The following is a 15,339-nucleotide window of genomic DNA, read 5'->3' on the forward strand; positions in this document are numbered from 1 at the left end:
AGCAACTTATACAAATGCTTACAACTATGTGATGCATGACTATGTCATACTTCACCATCCTGTTATTGTAGGTAGATTTCAAAATGTTTTTAAACTATATATGTTATATATAGATATAACATATATATATATAAAACAGCTGACATTAATAGAAGTTTTTAAATATATAAACATGAAGCCAAATAAAGAGCAAATATATTTCTAAAGATGAATTTCTTGCCTGAATTTGTTAAAAAAAGCAACTAGCTTTACGTTAAAATACAAACGTGTGCATTTTTAACTGGAGTGAAATGTAATCGAAGAATTCATATATACCTGCCATCTGCTTTATGCATCTAAGAGTATATGCTCAATGTGAAAATATATTTATTAATGTTTTACTACATAGACATGTAAAACTAAACCGCATAACTTCTATGAATTCTTATAATTTGGTGCTCTTTTTTGCTTTATTTGCAGTTTATTTAATATTTGAACATACTTTTTGTATCAATTAGCAAATTAGCAGTTTATCTGGGTGGAAAAACCCCGAGTTACAAAGTGAATTGTTCTGCAGCTGCAGAATCAAGTGGCTCAGCTGAGTTAATGCTTTTCATTTGTTTTGCATGTGTCAGCATTAACGGAGCAAACTTCTATGAAGCCTTGCATGTGAAGCTGGTGCTGAGCAGACTAGATTCAACTCTGCTAAATGCTTTTTGCATTTTCCTTTTCTTTCTTTTTTCTCCTCTTTCTCTCTGTCTTTCTTTTTTTCCTTCTTTCTTTTTTGGAATACCACACAAAAGGAGACTTCAAATCAGGCTGAACTTCAAGCAAAAGTTAATGCTATTCTCTTGTGGGATCAACCACCCACTCTGCTTTAGGTCACTGGTTGAGGCTAATGCAACTCAGAGAGGTTGGAGTAAACTTGGCATCTCCTTGATTAGGCTCCCTGCTGATCTAATACACATACTAGCTCACTTGCCAAGTCAAATAACACATTTAGTGAATTGGAAATAAGATTTAAGTGGGCCAGCACAATGCGGCTTACCCTCTCATCTTCTTACCCAGTACCTCTCTTTGTAAGCAAGGCTGTGAAAACTGCTCTTGTTAGAGGACTTAATCTTCATTTTTTCCCTGTAGATTATTTGGAAACAGGTCAATTGAATGTTGGAACTGCTAACTCCTCCCACTAAAGAAAGAATCTGCTTGTTGCTGACTGATTGCATCATTTAAATGAAAGGCTCCTATTATTTAAAAGAAAATGCTATAGTATGAGGGTTTGCTGGAATTAATAACATGAAATCCTGATATTAGATGCACTCCTTTTAACAATGTATTTACTTCTTTGTCTTATGGATTCTGTTCTAAAGCATGCCTTATATTAAAGTGGTAAGTAATAGATAGGACTGATCGATTAGTACATATTCATCTCCTGTGGCTGTTCTGCAGACGTTAGTTCTTAAACACAGTAGATCATACTAGAGGTGCATTTCCACAGCTCCTTTCATAAAAGCAATCTAAAGCATGCCACACAGTGTTTCGCTTTGAACTATTCAGTTTTTTAGAGAGACAAATCTTAGGATAAATTTGGCTATGTCGTTTGTTTATTTTTAAAGAATGAGTCTCTGTATGGGGGACAGGTTATATTTATCACAGACAACCATGGATTATTGAGCTAATCGTGCCATGATGTTCAAGAACTGTCTTTATCTGCATTGTGTGTGCAGGACTATGATGTTTGGGACTTTTTATGATCTCGTCTGGTCATAAATATTTATATGTATCTCTTTCCTGCTTAACTCTGAAACCAAGGTTTACATTCTGAAGAAATAAAAGACATCTATGTAAAACCCAAGTATCATTCCTGGACACTTGTCAGTTAGAGAAAAACGACCAAAATGTTCTTAACAACAACAACAAAAATGGAGTTAGTCGACTTCCTTCTCTGTAGGGTGAAGCATTAAATGTGCAAAACGCACAATGTACAATGAAAATAAGTACCCTCAACATTTTTTGGCAGTTAAGGCAAATAGACTGTATTTCAGGAACAATTGCCTTTGAATATTACATACTTGCAACTGTGCTATTGGGTAAACAACCATTATTTCATGCAGCATAAACTAGTCTAAGCCACTTCTAGTGCATATAATTGCATCCACTAAAGTAAACCCTGTCTCCAAACTGCATACTGTGTGCTCTGAGAGTGTATAAAGTGATGAAGATAACAATAGGACTTATTAAATGAGACATCCCAATCTGGCCCTAAGTTTGTGGTTGGTTTAGAAGCTCTTTGTAAATACTAAGGAAATACAAAAATAAGAAGTCAATGCTGGCTCTTGCTATCCTTTTCACTGTATTTGTGATTATTCTTTTATTTGTTATGTTATTTATATTATAAATGTTCAATTTAAAAACTAAAGAGATTAGAAAGTAAAATGAAATTAAAAATAAAATAATTATTAAAATGAGAATTTTTAATGTGTTTTTTCCTATATTAGCTGCTGGTAGATGACCTCTCACCTCTTGGCAAAAGTCTACTGCACTAAGGCATTTTTAATCTCACTGATTTTTGTCAATTAAAAACAATAATTGTCATATTGGTACTCTGATGATTAGAAATTTTATTTCTCCAAGTTAATCATTTTCCATATGTTTCCAGCAACTACTTAGACAAACTTTCCTATTTCAGACTGCAAAGAAAAATACTTGATTATTAGTGCTTTTAAAAGAACATTCATACTTGTTCATTTTTCATAACATAAAAATATCTTCTGCTAATGGCCAAGGATATGAAAGTCAAATGAAAATTAAAACATTTATACTAATAATGTTTAAGAAATAACTGTGAATGAAAAGATTAAAACAAAAAACAGTGGTTTTATATTTTGGAAGAAATCAACAGAAAGAATTTTCACCATTTTCTCTTAACAAATGTATGCCAAAATGTGATATTTGCAGTCCTTAGCAAGGAAGCAAGCCTCTTTCCATTATTTATCTGATATGTTTTTTCAGTTTCCTAGTATCTGTGAGATTGCTAGTGAGTGTAAGTAGGAATAACCACACAAAGAGGTAATAAGAAACAGAAATGTTCTGTTGTATTCTCATCTACTTATGTACTTTAAAGTCACCCTCCTTTTTAAATTCACAAAATTAGTACAGTATTTATTCAAAATTTGAGTCATATTCATATCTTTGTTTTCTCACTCTCTTAGTTATGGATTAGAAAGGGAATTTAAATTTTTTATTTGAACATTTATCCACTCTTGCCAAAGGGAAGTCTGAAGTCCAATTTGTAGTTGATATGGATGGGATCATGTGCAATGTGTGACATGAAGACATGGTGTGTGCTCTGCATGTCTACTCAAAGACCATAGGCTAACAATATAGAGCATTTTGTCAGTCAGTCTCCAGTAACTAAAACAATCAGGACCAGGAATTATAATCTATACAAGATCATTTATAAATTCAAAGTGATATAATCCATAAATTCACGATAGAAACTGCCTGCTGCTCTCTCACTACCACTTTACCCATGTTGCAAGTGCAAACATGACACAAAGTTATTATGCTCGCATTGTAAAATATGTAGAGATAACTAATAAATGGTAGCCTCTGATCATAAATAGTTCCTAATATTTTAAAGGCAGGATTAAAGAAAAAACTGAACTGTTGAGTTAAGGATAATTTAATTAGTATAACTCTGATAATACTGTTCATTTCTGTTACAATAGAATTGAGAATTGTTAAATTTTTCTGCCAAAAATATCTCTAAATTTTTTTTGGAATTTTCAGCAATGTTTTTACTCTAGAACTATACTTTTCCCCTTGATCTTTAATCAACTCTTAAGATGACCTGAAAATTACATCAACCATAGATTTATGTAAAAAAAAAAAAACAACTTCTAAATGGATTTGTATTCTCATCACTAAATTGATAATATAGGATGCATTTTAATAAATATGATATATGCTCTTCATCCTCCACTATTTTTCTAAATCTCAAAACTGCCACGTGCACATTTTAGTGAGAAAATTAAAGACATATTTTCAGGGTGTGAAATTCCCTTTAAGCTCTGTAACAAGAACGCTCAAAGTATGATGAGGAGATGGAGCATGTATAAAATCCAGTAGTGGAGTTTTTTTTTTTTTTTAACAGGCTAAAATCCAGCTATAAAGATTATGAAAAAATCATATATTGCTCCAGATTTTACTTTTTTATTGTGCTCATTATGACGAACTGCTTCACTGTAGTGTTTTTTCTTCTGCTGAAGATGCTCAGATAAATATTTATGGAGCAAAGACTGCATGATTTCAGATGTTACATATGTATTCTTTATCTAGACCATCTGTAATATCTACTTTGTGGAAGATACAAGCCCTTTATTGATTTCTTGGGATCCCTGTGATTTGTTTCATAGCCATTCACAACTATATATACCTAGATGAAACAGAAAACACAATACTGGAATGGAACTCTGTAATTGGGAGAAAATCCACTAAGATATCTGACTGGTTAAAGAAAACATAATACTTACCTTCAAATTAAAAATCTTTTTTTTAATAGTACAAAAATGGACCTGTCAGGAAAGCACTGCATTTTTTGTTTATGTATGAAAAACATACCTGTCCCAACTTCTGTTCTGAGAAGTAAGTCATTTTTTTTTCTTACAATTCACACTTTAAAAACACCTATCACCTGAAAGACTGCAAATAAGAACTTCACCCCTGCTCAAACAGCAACCTGCGCAGCAGAGAATCGTTTTCTGTCAGGTTCTGAAAGACCACTTCAGGAAATGTCAAGGTGCTCACTCATTAGGACTTCTAATGAGAGGACTGGCAACAATGTTCTTTCTCATCACACAGGCTCAGGATAAAGAAGTTAGCAGGAGTGCTTTCGGTTTCACTTCCACATCTGCGATAGACTTTGACATTCAAGAATGGTTTAAGTAATCAGAAACCAGTTAGAAATGGACACATTCTTTTACTCCCAGTTTCCAGTTTTACAGAGATCTATTTTGTAGGAAGTCATACCAAAGGTCATTGCTGTCCTAGGGTATCCATTTCGTTGGCTTTCTTTTATAATTTGGCTATGAAAGGCTATGAAAGACAGAGACAGAGGGACAAAGACAGAGAGACAGAGACAGATAATTGAGTGAATTTAGTGTGAAGGTGGGGGAATCTTTGAAAAGCTGGGGCAGGGGAAATGGTGTTCAGAATATCCATTATGAAAAAAATTTATTTTCAATTTACAAAAGAAAGCAAAACAAAACTGTAGGCTGTGCTTTTTTTCCCCCTTAAAAACCAATACTAATTAAAGCTTGGTAAAAGCTGGGAAGGGATATTGATAGACAACAGGGAACCAAAATTTTTCTATGCCTAAATGATTTTTCTTTTCTTTTTTTTTTTTAAAGAAAACAAACCATCTTTTTTTCCCATTTTATATACCAATTCCAGTTACTGCTCTCGCCATTCCTCCTATTCCTTCCACCTGCCCTACCCAGTTCTCATCTACCCCCTCCCTTTTTATCCACCTTCCCCCCAACCCCACCTCCCATTCACTCCTCAGGGAGGGTAAGGCACATTGCTTTTTTTTTCCCCTTACTATATCTAGGTTGAGCAGGGTATCCATTCAAAGAGAATGGGTTCCAAAAAGCCAGTACGAGCAGTATGGATAAATTCTGGTGCCACTGCCAGTGGCCCCACAGTCTGCCCCAATCATACAGCTGTCACCCACATTCAGAGGGCCTAGTTTGGTCCTATGCTGGTTCCTTTCCTGTCCGGCTGGAATTGGTGAGCTCTCATTAGCTCAGGTAACCTGTTTCAGTGGGTAACCCATCATGGGGGTATGGAGAAGGGATGGCACAACAGGAGGAGAAGGGAAGAAAGAGAAGGGGGAGGAGAACTTGTGGGAACAAGATAGTCGGGATGGAGGAAGGACAGAGAAAGAGAGCAAGAAAAGACATTTTGATTTAGGGAGCCATTATAGGGCCAGGAAGAAATCTGAAACTAGAGAAATTCCCAGGATTCCATAAGAATAACTTTAGCTAAGACCGTAAGCAATAGTGGAGAGCATGCCTAAACTGACCGTGCCCTGCAGTCAGATTGATGACGATCTTAAATGTTCCTGTAGAACCTTCATCTTCATCCAGCAACTGATGGAAACAGAGACAGAGACCACAGCAGAACTCTCAAAGTCTAATTGAAGAATGGGAGGAGTGAGAATATGAGCAAAGACCATGATGGGGTTGCCCACTGAAACAAAATGATTTTCTTAAACCGTTGTGGGAGTATTTTATATTGTCCTCTATTCAAATATTGATAACACAAGCTATCAGAAATATTAACTTAAATTTACAAAACTGTGAAAATATTCCTACATTTATTACATGGGTTGATGAACTAGTTAGAACCAGGCAAGCTTTTATCTAGGTGTATAGACAAAAAAAAAATACTTTAATTGGCCTTGAAATTGAATATAGTTCAATTACTTATCTTTTTATCTATTCTTTTTATATAAGGAAGGATTATCCTGATGAGGCTGGGTAGTAGGAGTTGTGCCTGAGGACCTGAAGTATCCTTCCTGATGGCCAGGATGTATTGAGAAGTTTATTTTTGTTAAAATCTTAGTAATCAAGAGCTTCTGATTCACTTAGAGCAGAGCTGAAATTTTGGGTGGGTTAGAAGACTTCTTATTAATCTTTTTAAATACACTCATTGAAGCTATAAAGAGGTTTTAAATATACATTTCCCAATATAACAATGCCAAGTTAAGAAATATAAATACATATTTCTTGTCAAAGAAGCCTCCATTATTGATCTTGGGCAGAAATGCTTTGATACAACACCTAGAGATTACATATACATGGAAATCAATGAACAGTGAACGATTTTTCTAAAAAACTGAGTCAAAAACTAAATAATAAAATCTTTTGCATTCAGTAACTAAAATTTTTATATTGTTATTTATCAATCCTATAATAAAATCCATCACTTTCTCTTCTTATGAGGAAAAGGTAACTACAGAAATTTAACACATTATTTAATTCACACAGGCACTTAAAATTTGTCAAAGATGCAATATACCTCATCCAATTTCTTCATTTTTGTGTGCAAAGAGCTTGAATTGCATGGATTCTTCTTTCCCCTTGAAAAATGAAAAAAACAATGTATTATAGGCTACAACTGGAACAGTTTAAGATTTAGTATCCAGAAATTAAATGTATCATGAAATGACAGGTGGGGTTCAATGTACACCCTTTCAGAGTTGGTCAGTGACCTGGAACTTTTGCAGAATTACTTTGAATAAAATGTATTCCCTCCTATTTTATCTCCTCATCTGAATATATTTTAGTATCTCCCAGTAGGTCAAAGGCTCTTTTTTGTGATTCTAAATAGAAACAAATTTCAGTGATTCTTATATTAATGAAGTGAAATTATACTAATGAAGAACCCAGTGTAGAAGACATTTGAACCACTCTACTTAAGTCTAGATATTTGTAATAAATTTACCTATATCCATTCCATATTAATAATATTTGCTAGATTTAAATTTTATGTTTATACAGGTTATTTTCTCAAAGTATATTTTAGGAGAAAATATCTGTGGATTTTTATCCTAAATTATAACCCTAAACATACATTGTAGATTAATCTGAAGGTTGGTATGGATATACATCATGCAAATATTTAAGTATTATTATTACTTATAGCAATGCTAAGCCTCTGATTTATATTATGCATATTCTACAAATGATCTTGAGAAATTTTATTAAACCAATAATACCTGAAGCTTGATAATTATCTTTGAGTGAAAGTAGTAACATGCCTCAGTGGATCACCTCTCTTGCCTTGGAGGTACTATTAATTGGAGTCAATTTTTCTATTATACCAAAGGTCCTATGAAATTTTCACATCTACAGATCACCACTCCTATAACACTAATATTCTAATGATTTTCCACCACAAGGTAGCACCTTAATTCAGTGTAATGCTTGCCAGTAAAGTTGATAAACAGCTTCACACTTGAAACTATAAAATGGAAATTAAAAATTAAAAGTTTTTATTTTTTATTTCTTTAAATTCCACAAAACATAGTTTGTCTAGCAACTTTCAGTTATTAGTTTGCACTACTGGTTTCTAATAATATTTGAATGGAGGTAGCAAGATGGCTCATCCTAGTGGTCTTAGTTTGACCCTAGAGCACATAGTCTAGAAGCAAACAACCTTCTCAAGTTGCCTTCTGGACACAAACATATGGCATGGCAGGAGAGTGTTCTAAAACCCAAATGGAAAAAATTAAAAATATTTGAAGGGAAGAGAATGGGACAATTATGAATTTAACTTTTTAACCTAATTACATTTTCTTAAATTATACTTTTCTTTAAATAATATACCTCTATCTAACAAATAAAACTGTTAAATAAATAGGAAGGGGAAATAATTGTTTAAATTTAAATCCCATCTACTGACAAATGTAACAGAACTAGTGAGTTTAGAAGCATAGTCAATGAAGCCAAATATAGATTCATATAAAGTCAGTCATATTGTGTGAAATGATAAACCTCTTGTTTTTTTCAAATATAAACTTTTGGTTAGATTCAGCTTTGACTTCTTGAAATGTCCTCCATATTTATTTTCAGACTGAAGCTTAGTGCTGAGGGGAAAGCCACTCTTCATGGATGCTCAGTTTAGAAGTAAGCACGGTAGAGCTGGCAGGCTGGAAGACTGTCCAGGCTTCAGGAATAGACATATAACTAACTGTTTGACCACCCCTGAATTCACTTAAATCATATATTTGTCTTTTGGTTTTGCTTCTGAAAGTTTTACAACAGCTGTTCTTCAAAGAACATATGTAAGGAAATGGTAACTAAGATTGCCTTCACCAGAATTCTTGATTTCATGAGAAAAATATGCCAAATGACAGCGTGGATCCTTGAATTAGCTCTGGAATCCAAAGTGTCCTGGAGATCAGAGAATGAACAGAATAGATTCTTACATAAACTAAGACTTTTATTTCCCTGAGCAGAAAGTTTTCACACTGCCAATATTGCTGATGCTAAAGAAAATATGTAATTTGAATGAAATGTTTCACTGCTATTTGTATGATAACAAAAAGTAAAGTTTAAACCATTCTCTAGGATGTTCAGTCTGCTTTTGTCTTTAACTTTGGAAAAACTATCATCTTAGTTTCTTTTTTCACTAATGGTTTGTACTTCAGTCATAATACGGCCATTTCTTTAAGTGTAGGCAAAATTTTAACTACAATTGAACAGAAATTAATGACATTCATTCTAAAAGAACACAAAGCTAAGCAAATTATGTACCATTTTAATAAATTTTTATCAACTTGGTCATGAAGACATTTACCAAATTATTACTCTAGATATATTTAAACAGATATTTGAATAGATTTGTATGTGTGTATGCATAAAAACACATACTGACATGACCTGTTCAAAGGTGATTAGAGGAATAATTAATTCATGTCTCTCTTATTAATTATGCTTCTTAGTACTAATTTGTCTATTACCAGTGTACCTTATGTTTTGTATGTGTAAAATATTACTTTGACATCCTAAGGAAGTTAGATTGAAAATGAATCACATATTTCATTTTGTAAACTGTTAAAATACTCTTTATTAAGTGGGTAATTTTAATATATTTCCAGATCTTGAATGCACATAGTTATTATATTTGTAGTTACACAGAATTAGAAAATAAAATTCCCTTTGTGAAGTTGCTACTATTAAGTAGCCAGTAAAATACATAGGCAAAATATTAAAGCCAGATTTTATAGCCCATCTTCTCTGGAGGGATACCTTGCTGAGCCTATATATGGGGGGAGGGGGATGTGAGCTTGGTCCTGCCTCAAAGCAGTGTGCTAGACTTTGTTGATTCTCCATGGGAAGCCATACTGCTCTAAGGAGTGGATGGGGTATGGGAGGTGGAGTTAAAAAGGTGTGAAGACTAATACAATTCATCAAAATTTTCTCTCATGCTGTCGTTTATAATCTTAAAGATACTTTAAAGATATCTGTCACAGTCGTTCTTTTATAAATATGTTGTTGTTTGAAACTTATATTCTCACAAACCCAAAATCTTCTTGTGAGTTCTAGGGAGCTGAATTGAATGATCCACCTTAAACAAGTCAGAAATAACCCTCTTATTTCATGGTCCTAAAATTTATTTTCTTTCTAAACTTAACTTTGTCCTTAGCAATACCTTGTCAGGTCTAAGAGATACCAGACAGTTCTATACCACAAAACCTGGTCAGGAGTAAAGAGACTAGCTACACCAGGATATGTCCAGCACCCAGCTTTCTCAGACCCCCCCCCACACACACACACAGATGACCCCATCAAATAAGCAGAGAGCGGTCCTAAGAATCCACCATCTCAATTCCTTTAACTTGTTGTGTCTAACTTCCCACCATCTTATTATTGTAGTAATAGAGCAGTGGGGCTGCGTCCCCGGCACCCTGGCCGCCTGGTTAGCTTATGCCCCCAAATAACGACACACAAATTGTATTCTTTTAAACACTGCTTGGCCCATTATATCTAGCCTCTTTCGGCTAACTCTCGCACCTGGACTAGCCCATTTCTAATAATCTGTGTAGCCCACGAGGTGGCTTACCAGGGAGATTCTAGCCTACGTCCATCCTGGGTCGGAGCTTCATCGAGTGTGCCTGGGAGAGGGGAGCATGGCATCTGCTCCAGAGAGCAGAGCTGTCGAGTCTGAGCTCACTTCCTCTTCCTCCCAGCATTCTGTTCTGTTTACTCCACCCACCTATGTTTTAACCTATGAGAGCCAAGCAGTTTCTTTATTATAATTAACCAATGACCTTCCTCTATCATATTATAAGAAAAGGATGGGAATGTTATGGTCTGCTGGCCTGGGGGTACCCTGTCGCTTTAAGAGACAGGCCCATACAACTCCCCCCCCTTCCACCAAAGAAAGCAGAACTTCTGTCTCATCCAGCCTGTCCTTCCCTTTTCTGAAGAGGTAACTTCTCTCTCTCTCTCTCTCTCTCTCTCTCTCTCTCTCTCTCTCTGCCTCTCTCTTCTTCCCCCTTCTCCCTTTTCTCCTTCCTCTTTTCCCTCCATAACCCACTAAATAAATTATATATGTCTCAGCATGGCATATCTCTCTATTTCTTACCTGCTGCAGTCTACCACCCGCCTGGGACCCACCGCCCCTCATGGCCTGCGGCTGCCTCTTGGGTAACCTATTGCAGCCTCTGGGTCACCAGTAACTGCCCTGCACAGGACACCACCACTTTACAAAGAATAAAATCATCCACAGTCAAGAATAGAGAGAAATAAGAACCTGTGTTATATATGGAAGCTTCTGTTCTGCCCAGTGTCACAGCCATTCAGTCCCAAAGAAACACACAGAGACTTATATTAATTATAAACTGTTTGGTCTCTTATCTCAGGCTTATTATTAACTAGTTCTTACAATTTAAATTAATCCATAATTCTTGTCTATATTTAGCCACATGGTACTGTTTATCAGTGAGGCATTCTCATCTTGCTTTGTCTGCATCTGTCTAGTGACTATGTCTCTTTCCTTTCCTTTTCCCAGAATTCTCAGAGTCTAGTTGCCCCACCTACACTTTCTGCCTGGCTACTGATGAATCAGCATTTTATCAAACCAATACAAGTAAAAAAATCTTCACGGTATACAAAAGCAGTACAATAGTGCCTGTTATTTTTTTCTTCTTTTCAAAACAATCCCTAAATCTAATCTCCTTTGTTTAGTGTTTTTTTCTGACCATTGTTTATAACAACTTGTAACCAACACACTAAACAAAGAAATATCCATAATCTATTTTTTCTTTTTTTAAATTTTTCTTTCATTCAATTATTTACACTTCCTCCCCCCAACCCCCTCCTGCTCCCCCATACCCACTCCTCCCTCTCCTATCCTGCTAGAGAGAAGGCAGGGAACCCTGCCCTCTGGGAAGTCCAAGGCCCCCCTTTTTACATCCAGGCCTAGGGAGGGAGCTGTGCATCCATATAGACTAGGGTCCAAAAAAGCCAGAACATGCTGTAAAAGCAAGTCCCAGTGCCTTTATCCATGGCTTCTCAATCAGCCTCCATTGTCAGCCACAATCAGGGACTCCAGTTTGATCACATGCTCATTCAGACCGTGTCCAGCTGGATTTGGTGAGCTCCCATTAGAACAGGCACACTGTCTCAATTGTTGGACCAACTCCTCGCCATCCTGACTTCTTTGCTCGTCTTCTCCCTCCTTCTGCCCTTCAACTGGACCTTGGGAGCTCAGTCCGTTCCTCTGATGAGGGTCTCTGTCTCTATCTTCATCCATTGCCAGAGGAAGATTCTATGGTGATGTTTGAGATAATTATCAGCGTGATAGTGGGGCAAGGACCATTCAGATACCCTCTCCTCTGCTCTCCAAGGACCATAATCTATTTTTGGGGAGGGGGGGAGGGGAGGGATGTTGGCATAGTTTTCTAGGTTCCTTCCTAGAAGTTGGAACCAAAAGAAAATTTAGCATTAGTAACAAGTTATGATTGGAGTTGTCTGTGAGACTGACTCATCTCAACCAGTGGCCTTGAAGCTGTTCTGGGGGCAGAACAAAGTGCTCTGAAACCTTGTATCACCGGGCCACTCATTCCCTTTGGATATTTCTCAGGGGGTCTTTTTTGATCGAATCTCATTTTTTTTTAAACCAGAATAAATCACAGCCTCTCCTTTCCGGTGGAAATAAAAGCAAAACTTTTTCTCCAAAGCAAGTTATCTTTTGACTTAAATTTGGAAGTCAAGGCATTTTAAAATATGTAGGCTGAATTAATCCTGCAACATTTATAATCAAATGTCTTTTAGTAACTGTTGCTTCTCCTTAGCAGTCAAACAATTCAAAGACAATACAATAGCACACACTATCCAGATACTCTCTCTATTTTTCATTTTTATGTAACTTTTGTTTTTATTCTATTTCTTTTATTTTTATTTTGAGACAGGAATTTTCTGTGTACTTTTGACTATCCTGGAACTCACTCTATAGATCCGGTTGGCTGGCCTCAAACTCGCAGATATCCACCTAATTCTGACTCCCAAGTGCTGGACTTAAATGTATCTGCCACCACATCTACCTACTTTATTCCTGTTTTTATGAATTTTTTCTATTCTTTTCCTTTCTCTCTCAAGTCTATGTATATTTTTAAACACACTGTAAACCATTTAGAAGCTTTTTTTCATCTGAATATGTCTTTACTGTATATCTCTATCTTTTTCTGCACATATGAATCTTAAATCTGCTAAGCAGTATGACTAGGATTAAAGTTAGAGCTTTGTCAGCTGGCTCCCCCACATTCCTAAGCTGTCTGAGAGTTTAGCTTCATGACAGAGGTACTGGTGAGAGTCATGTTTATTGCCATCACATAGTCCATGCTGCCACCAAGAAGCCTTCCACTGGCTGCTCATAAACACGTTTTAAGTGTTTAGTGGCAGGGCTTTTAAAAGAACTGCAAGTTTTTGTTTTTTGTTTTTTTCACAAGTGCTGAGTCAGGAATCCTCTCTTAAGGGAGCTACACTTCTGTTTGCCTTCAGCAAACAGAGCTCACCCAAGGCAATCAAGACAATGCTGCTGCCAAGAACTTATGCCTGACTCTGTTCTTTTTCTTTCTAGAATCTTTTTAAAGATTTTTAGGCTTTATGTGGAAAATTTGCCAAATGTTTGGGCACCATTTGTAAGACAATTAATTAAAACCCAGACACAGAAATTGGGGTTCAACCTCAGGTCAGAAAAGCAAAGCAACTAGCCTCTGACTCTTACCTCTACCTCAGTCTGATATGGCAATCCTACATCCAGGAATCTCAGAAAGAGACTGTGTCTCAGCGTTGTCTCCCCCATCTTATATTCCTCTCTAGGACTGTGTTTAAAGGCATGGATCACCTGTCATCTAAGACAAACTAGCATGGTAACTGGAATTAAAGGTGTGGGTCACCACTGCCTGCTCTATAAGGCTTTTCAGTATGACTGTTTCACCCTCTGAACTTCAGGCAAACTTTATTTATTAAAATACAAAGGAAATATCACTACAATTCATGCTCACTTACATGTCTGAGGTCAGCTTCATTTCTCTGCTAATATACAGTTCAGTACTATTAACTGAAAGAATTGTGCTGCCCACAATTGGCTTGGCCTTTCCATGTAAATTAACTCAATTAAAACAACTCATATCAGCATGCCCACAGGCCTTCCCAGAGTAGATCATCTTTTGTTGCTATTCACCTCACAAGTTAGCTAAAGCTAAAAATCACAGGAACATGCTTCACGACATTGGAATGAGCAAAGACCTTGTGTAAGTCCCCAAAAATGCAAAAACAAAAGAGGAATAATTGAAGTAGACATTGGGTTTAAACCAAACTATAAACAAGAAGTATCTACAAAATAAAGAAAAGAATTATGTGTGAAATGATAACTTCAGAGAAACTACAGGTTTTGCTAGGGTCAAATATTTAGAATGCATCTGAACTCAAAGAATAACAAGGCACAAATGACCCAGATAAATGGACAGTGTATCTAAATATACTTTATCAAAAGAGAACATAAAGTAACTAGTAATGTTATAAAAAACAATGTACTCCAATTTCTAATTATTGGAGAAATGTAGGTCAAAACCACAATGAGCTGTCAACCCAACCCAATAAGAAGGGCTATCACCAAAGATATTATATGTCCCAGCAAAGAGAAGAGAAGAAAATCCTTGCACACTGTTGGTAAATAGCCACTATGGAAAGTAATATGAACATTCCTCAAAACATTAAAAATAGATGGGTCACATATTTAGCAATCTGACCACTAAATGCATATCCTCAGGAAATTAAATCTCTGTGTAGAAGAGATACCTGCACTCTTTTGTTCACTTCAATTATGTTCATAACACTTACAAAATAAAAACAACATTGCTATCTGTCACCCCGATGGATGGATGGAGTTTTGACCAATAAAGCAACCTGTCTCATCTAGGTAGGAGAGGTAAGAGCTAAGGAAGGTTGACCATGAATGTTAAGCTGAAAGTAGGTAGAAATACGAAGCTTTGTTTTTCTTATTACAGGATGGCTGTAAGATATATGATAATGTCCTAGAAATTTTAGAATATTTAAGTTATATTTCAGGCTTTTAAAGAAATTTATTGGACTAATGTTTTTTTTTAATAATATGACAGTGTGTTAACAATTACAATGTCACTTATTTACTGTTATTTATAATCAAATTATATTTATTCCAAAATAGGTATTTTGGCTTATTATTGAGACTGTCAAATTTTTAGATTATATTAGTTCATAATAAAATAATGTAAATTTATAATTTATTAAAACATGTGAAATT

The sequence above is a fragment of the Microtus oregoni genome, unplaced genomic scaffold (genome assembly GCF_018167655.1).
Source record: "Microtus oregoni isolate MIOR12 unplaced genomic scaffold, Mior012 000014F_ref0000157, whole genome shotgun sequence".
Classification (NCBI taxonomy): domain Eukaryota; kingdom Metazoa; phylum Chordata; class Mammalia; order Rodentia; family Cricetidae; genus Microtus; species Microtus oregoni.